Consider the following 7,949-nt stretch of genomic DNA (forward strand, 5'->3'; position numbering starts at 1 on the left):
TCACCGCTTCTGGAGGCAGGTTGTTCCACTGGTTAATTGTTCTAACTGTCAGGAAGTTTCTCCTTAGTTCTAGGTTGCTTCTCTCCTTGATTAGTTTCCATCCGTTGCTTCTTGTCCTGCCTTCAGGCACTTTGGAGAATAGCTTGACTCCCTCTTCTTTGTGGCAGCCCCTGAGATATTGGAACACTGCTATCATGTCTCCCCTCATCTTTCTCTTCGTTAAACTAGACATTCCCAATTCCAGCAACCGTTCCTCATATGTTTTAGCCTCCAGTCCCCTAATCATCTTTGTTGCTCTTCTCTGTACTCTTTCTAGAGTATCAGCATCTTTTTTACATCGTGGTGACCAAAACTGGATGCCGTATTCCAAGTGTGGCCTTACCAAGGCATTGTAATGTGGTATTAACACTTCATGTGATCTTGATTCTATCCCTCTGTTAATGCAGCCCAGCACTGAGTTGGCTTTTTTGGCAGCTGCAGCACACTGCTGGCTCATATTTAAGTGATTTTCCACTAGGACTCCGAGATCCCTCTCACAGTTGAGCAAGGTACCCCCTATACTGTACCTGTACATTTGGTTTTTCTTGCCTAAATGTAGAACCTTACTTTTTTCACCAGTGAATTTAATTTTGTTAGATAGCACCCAGTGTTCAAGTCTGTCCAGGTCCTCCTGTATCTTAAGCCTGTCTTCTGGAGTGTTGGGTATTCCTGCCAGCTTGGTGTCATCCGCAAATTTGATGAGTTCCCCATCTATCCCCTCATCCAAATCGTTGATGAAGATGTTGAAGAGCACTGGGCCTAGAACAGAGCCCTGGGGCACCCCACTTACTGAAGTCCAAGTAAATTATATCCACAGCATTCCTCTGATCCACTAATTTTGTCACTTGGTCAAAGAATGCAATAAGGTTTGTCTGGCATGATCTGTTTTTGACAAACCCATGTTGGCTTTTAGTAGTGATTTTGTTTGCCTCTAGGTGTTCGCTGATGCGTTGTTTGATCATCTTTTTCAGAATCTTCCCAGGTATTGAGGTCAGGCTGATAGGTCTGTAATTTCCTGGATCCATTTTTTTTCCTTTTTTGAAGATGGGAACTACATCAGCTCTTTTCCAGTCCTCTGGTAGTTCCCCAGTGCTCCAAGATCTTTGGAAAATATAGTTCAGTGGTTCTGAGATCACATCTGCCAGTTCCTATACCTGCATCTTCTCAGATCTGCAGTCTTAGAAATTTTACATCTGAATACAGGTAGTCCTTGACTTACAACCACAATTGAGGCCAGAATTTATGTTGCTAAGTGAGAAAGTTCAGCAGAAATAGCAAATCTCTCTCTCTCTCTCTCTCTCTCTCTCTCTCTCTCTCTCTCACACACACACACACACACACACACACACACACACACACACACACAAAACCTGTTTCTATTCTTTTTAGAGGATTTTGTAAGATAACATTTCCCCATTCATACAGTCAGTGGTAATATTTATTGAGATACTTCAATACAGCATTACGACCTGTGGCTCAAGAAGAATCCGTGGCTAGAATTTCCTTTTTTCTTTGAGTTTAGGGTAATATGTGAGTCACAACCTTATGGAAATAAGAACTTCCAAGTATCAGCTATCTATATTTAGTCTGGTGTACTAAACTGTGAAATGTGAGTGGCAACTTTTTAAAAAACTTGAAAAGTATTGAAAATAAAATTAAAAAATTAATTTATAACAGTATGATGAACAATCAAATGATTGTTTCTTCCCACTGACATTACATCCTAATTCATTTCCAAAGAGAATTCCAAGAGTTAGTATTGACTTTAATATCCTGAACAGCTTTGAGTGATTCTACAGTAAGGCCACTTTCCTTATGTCTGACTAAAATCCTTTCACTGGTTTTTTTAATTATTATTATTGAGGGATTATTTTTAATCTATTTAATCTGCCAATATTTTTTTTTGATAATAGCTGAATTAAATCAATTGTAAAGAAGACAAATCTTATCTCTTAGTTGCCTTTTCATTTCCCTTTCTCCCTGAAGGAGATATAACTAATTCAATACCTCAATAAATCAGCCAATTATTACTGCTACATGTAAAGCCTCATTGGTTCCAAAGTTGAACTTGGGCAGCTGGAAGAACTCATCTGAAAAGATATGGGATCTCTTTGATGGTGCTTCTATCTATTTGCCTATGTAGGGGCAATACCATCATCAAAAACTCTCTTGTGGTACACCCTGCCTGCCTGCCAGTATCTCCATAGTTCACTGAAGTGCTTGGCACACCTGTTTGGTTTGCATAGGCAACCTGAGTCTCATTTAAGAAACAGCAAGATATCTTGATATACATTTTTGCTTTTATTTTTTCCCATTTTAAAAGAAATGCATTTCTTGTAAAGTGGTTTTGAAAGTATCTATGAATTTTATTCTTCCCATGCCACAGAAAGGCATGCCAACCAATTTGTAGGTCATGCCCCTCTAGGTATAATAGTCTTTTATCTCTAAGCATTATCCATTCTTTAAGCCATGTTAATATAGTTGCTTGGTAGTATAACGTCCAGTCCGGCAGTCCAAATCCTCTACTTTCTTTTGCTTCTTGTAACATTTTCAGTCTGATTCTAGCTTTTTTTCCTTGCCAGATAAATTTCAGTATTGTTGTATTTAGTTCATCAAAAAAAGGTTTTTCCCAGTCTTACAGATATCGTTTGGAATAGAAAAAATATTTTCGGTAAGATATTCATTTTCACTGTTGCTATTCTCCCCAGCATTGAAAGTTGTAAATTTTTCCACTTTTCCAAATTCAATTTTATTTGTTTTAGCAATCTTACATAGTTGTCTTCTTTTATTGTTGCACATCTTGCTTTTAATAAATTCCCAAATATTTAACTTTTTTAACTATTTGAACATTTTTTTCCTAGTTGGTTTTTTTGTTTTTCTGTTAGATTTTTTTTAGCACTTTAGTCTTTTCTGTTTATTTTCAACCCTGCCACTTCTCCAAATTCTTCTATTTTCTCCATATGTTTAGTGCTTGTTTCAAGCGGTTCTTCCAATATAAAAACCAAGTCATCTGCAAGTGCTTGTAGTTTATATTTTTCATCTTTTATCTCCAGTCTTTTAATTTCTATATCTTGTTTGATGTTTCTATTTAATACTTCCAGTGTTAGTATAAATAATAATGGAGATAGTGAGCATCCCTGTCTTGTGCCTTTTTTAATATCAAAGTTTTCTGTAAATAATTTACAATTATTTTGGTTGTTTGTTTATGATAAATGGTTTTAATTACATTTATAAAGTTTTCTCCAAAATCCATTTCCTCTAGTTGCTGAAACATAAATTGCCAGTTTACGTTGTCGAACGCTTTCTGTGCATCAAGAAATATTAAAGCCATCTGTTTCCCTGGATGAATTTCATAGTACTCTAAAACATCTAGAATCATTTTAAATTATTTTTTATCTGTCTTTCAGATAGAAAGCCATCTGTTGTCATGGTTGTCAACACTGTAAATATTGGGTGTTCCCGCTCTGACAACTGATGAAAATTGCAGCCATTTTCTCTTTGCTTTTAACATGCTTTTTCTGGTATTTAGAAATCAGGTACAGAAGGGGGGGGGGGTTGGGATGAAAACTTGAGCTCAATTAGCCATAACAATAATGCTGCTTTGTGGGAACCCAAGGATGAGCTGATAACGTTTTGGCACGCTGAGGAGCGAGGGAGAAAGCCCGAGTTTTAGGCTAATTGGAGAATGTGATTTAAAACAGCTTATTGGGGGTGGGAATTGCACTTTGTTACTTTGTATCCAGGGGAGGGAATTTAGTTTATGGGTTCAACTATGTAGTGCCGATACTTTGTTTCCTGAATAAAATGTTCTTTAAGGAAGAATTTTTGCCTTGAAGCTCCCCGGCCCCTCAGCCCGCCAAAACCTTATCAGAACACGTCCTTGAGTTCCCACACTTCTACATTGTTATGGCTAGCTAAACCCTCAGGCATTTACCCCATCCCCCCTTCTACATCTGAACTCTAAAAGAATAGAAAAGGCACATTAAAAGCAAAAGTAAAAATGGCTGCTGGTTCTCAGTTGTGAGAGCGACGACATCCATTGTCACAGCGTTGACATCTGTATGTATAAATTTGGTCAGAAACTTCTTTAGTCTTTCTGCTATTATTGAGGGAAATATTTTATAATCTACATTTAATAACGATATTGGTCTGTAACTTTTTATTTGCGTTAGATGAGAGTGTTCTTTGGGTATTAGGGTAATATTGGCTTCAGCCCATGTATTTGGTATTTTAGCCTCAAAAAGTGTTTCATTGCACAGTTCTTTCAATATTGAGCTTATATATCCTGTAATGATTTATAAAGCTCTGCAGGTAATCCATCTGGACCCGGAGTCTTATCATTTTTTTGCCTTTTTATAGCCTCTATAATCTCCATCATTGATATTTTCCCATTTAATATATTTTGAATATTCTCTGAAATTTTTGATGTCTGCTTTTTTAAATACTGTATTTTTTCTTTTGAAATTTCATCTGCGTGTAAAGTATCTCGTAATAGTCTTTGATAATTTTTTTAATTGTCATCATTTTGAAACTGTAATTCACCTTTTGAGTCTTGTAACTTGTTTATCAGTTTTTTCTTTTTCTTTTTTCAGTCTATATGTGAACCATCTCCCTGGTTTATTGGCATTTTCAAAAAAGTTCTGTTTAGCCCTTTTAATCTGTTGGGCCATTGTTTCCATCTCAGCTAGGTTTAATTTATGTTTTATTATCTCCATTTGCTTTTTAAGTATTTTGTGAGTCCATTTGTAATTCTGATTCTAATTTTCTGAATTCTTCCTTCAACTTTAACTGTTGTTGTTTCTTTTCTTTATTCTTTTTAGCAGTATGTTATAGCCAATCCTCTGAAATATGCTTTAGCTGTGTCCCACACATTTTGAAGCGATGTCTCGTCTGTCTTGTTTATTTTGAAAAAAAAGTCCATTTGCTTTGTCGCTAGTTGTATGAATTCTTTTTCTTTCAATATAGATTTGTTCAAGGACCATCTTATTTTTTTCTTGGCTCCTCTCCAAATCATCTTTATTGGATTATAATCTGCCCAGATATTAGTTTCTATCTCAATTTCTTGTATCATTGTGCTAAGTTCCGAGGATGTCCATATCATATCAATTCTATTTGATTAAATGTATTCTATTTGATTAAATGTATATTGTAGTTTCTTTGGATTTCTCTCTCTCCCTATATCTTGGATACAGAGTTCTTCTGTCATTTTAAAAAACTCTTTAGGTAACATATGTTAGGTAACATATGTTTAGGTAACAAATATGGTGGCCATATTTGCAAATCCAAACGAGATATGAAAAAGATGCTAAAACAATAGGATTCTATAAAGAACTGCTAAAAACAGATGAAAAACTGATTAAGAAACTCTATAAATATCTGTTAAGCTTAAAGATGGAAGAGGAACAAATAAAAGAAACAATGATAACATGGGCAAAGAACTTTGGACATAATATAGAATTAGAAAACTGGCAAAGTTTATGGGAAATAAATGCTAAATTAACGAAAGCAGTGGCATATAAAGAAAACTTATATAAAATGTTTTACAGATGGCATTTAACACCAGTGAGGTTAGCGAAAATGTTTAAAAATACTTCAAACAAGTGTTGGAAATGCAAACAAAAGCCAGGTACCTATTACCATATCTGGTAGACATGCCCTAAAGCTGAAAGATTTTGGTCAAAAATACACTTATGGTTGGAGAAAATGACTAAAAAACAAATAGATTTCAAGCCAGAATTATTTTTGTTAGGAATAATAGGCGCAAATTATGAGAAAGACTGTATATATTTAATTTTACATGTACTAACTGCAGTAAGAATTGTATTTGCCCAATATTGGAAAAATGAAAACTTACCAACTGAAGAACTAATTAAGAAAATTTTAGAGTGTGCAGAAATGGATAGATTGACTTTAAAGATAAAAGAGAAAGAAGATTCAGTGTATTTTAGAACATGGGATAATTTTTATCAATGGCTTAAAAAATGAGTTAGAAAGGAATGTGATATGTAACATTGAATATATACTAGTAAGAAGAAGACTACTGAGTGATTAATTAACATATTGTTTATGACAATTAATTATTATTCATTGTTTTTTAAATACATGAACCCAGACAACATGCTGTTTGCTAATTATTAAGAATGTCATTTTAAAAAATCCTAACCCTAACCCCAACCCCAACCCCACCCTATTCCTAATCCTATAAAAATTAATAATATATATATATTTTTAAAAAAAGAAACAAGATAATCAGAGAATTCAAGAGTCTCTTAAAATCAATCAAGGTGATTTGACAATTCAGGCAGTAAGCACATTTTCTCAAACACATATATCATGGATAATATTATATATGTAGTTTTTGAAGTATTATTTATACTGAACCAGAACATCCTGCTTTCTAGATTTCAATTGCCAACTACTGATCTGCCAGAAACAAGTATTCAGTATCTTGTGTTTGAATTCCTTCAACTCTGAACAGCCAAAAACATAAGTACATTCCCCATTATTTTGAATAATAAAAATTCAACATTAAAATAACTGCTAGTTTTTAAAAATATTCCAACCATTTCCACACTATTTAGTAGACTAAAGACTGGCAAGATGGCGATTACTGGCATCACTGTATTCTCACAAATTCGCACTGCACCAGTTAAAATACCTAACAGCTGCGAATTAAAAGGGGCGTTGGTCTTACCTGAACGCCATTTCTCAGCATGATGATGGATAATCCACTTGATTGGGTTTCCTGAAGTCCCTTGTACCCAATAAGACTAAGTCTGAGATAGCCACGCCTCCTGCCTGGCCGCACATGCCCAGTTCTGACGGAGGCGAAGCAACAGACAAAGTCAGGCGTGTTGTTCTCCAGACCCCTANATCACACAGTCAGGGCGAAACAAACAAAGATCCTCCCTCACCGAAAGAGCAGCCAATTCAGAAATGCGTCTGGCAGAGGTTACTGCCACCAGAAAAGCCACCTTCATAGATAACAGATTGAGATCGCATGAGCGAATAGGCTCAAAGGGTGACCCGGTAAGGGCCTGTAAAACCCTTGACAAATCCCAAGAAGGATAGCAATGAACCGTTGGAGGATTTATATTAGCTGCTCCTTTAAGAAAGGAACGGATCATAGGGTGGTGAGCAAGAGAGGAAGCGTCGTCGCAAGAGAGAACTGTGGCTAGAGCCGCCACCTGTCTCTTAAGAGTACTAGAAGACAGCCCTTTGTCCATCCCGTCCAACAAAAACTGGAGGACCTGAGGTACAGAGAGAGATGAGAATTGTACCTGATGCTTGGACATCCAAGATGTAAAAGCCCTCCAAGTAGAGTCATAAACTCTATTCGTGGAGGGACGTCTGGATGCCTGGATGATATCAATGACTCTCGGAGAATAAGCCTCTGTAGTCAAACGTCTCTGCTCAATCGCCATATGGTTAGTTGTAGCCATTGAGGATCGGGATGGCTGAGCGCCCCCTGAGTGAGCGCTATCCGATCTGGAGGTATCCGCCACGGGGTGGCTACAGATAGGCCCATGAGATCTGCAAACCACGGGCGTCTTGGCCAATGAGGGGCTATGAGAACGACCTCCGCCCTCTCCCGTAGAATCTTGCAGATGACCGCTGGAAGAATAGGAAGCGGAGGAAAAGCGTAAAGAAGGCCCCTGGGCCACGGGATGCGTAAGGCACCCACTCCCTCCGCCCCTGGAGACTGAAAGCAGGAGAAAAACCTTGGAAGTTGGGAGTTCTTGTCCGAGGCAAACAAGTCGAGGACTGGGTGTCCCACTCTGTGAGATATGGCTAGGAACAGGCCTGGATCCAGACGCCATTCTGAATGATCCACCGTCGCTCTGCTGAGAGCGTCTGCCTGTTGATTGATCTCCCCCGAAATGTGATCCGCCCTTATCGATAACAGATTG

The 7,949-nt window shown here is 37.2% G+C and overlaps 1 protein-coding gene across 1 annotated transcript in view; it reads right to left on the bottom strand.

Moving 5' to 3' along the window:
- The window catches only part of ATP6V1A (ATPase H+ transporting V1 subunit A), a 55,117-nt gene that overhangs the window by 30,444 nt on the left and 16,724 nt on the right, over window positions 1-7,949 (bottom strand). The gene's annotated exons all lie outside the window — the stretch shown is intronic.

Source organism: Protobothrops mucrosquamatus, unplaced genomic scaffold (genome assembly GCF_001527695.2).
Source record: "Protobothrops mucrosquamatus isolate PMUCROS unplaced genomic scaffold, P.Mucros_1.0 scaffold69, whole genome shotgun sequence".
Taxonomy (NCBI): domain Eukaryota; kingdom Metazoa; phylum Chordata; class Lepidosauria; order Squamata; family Viperidae; genus Protobothrops; species Protobothrops mucrosquamatus.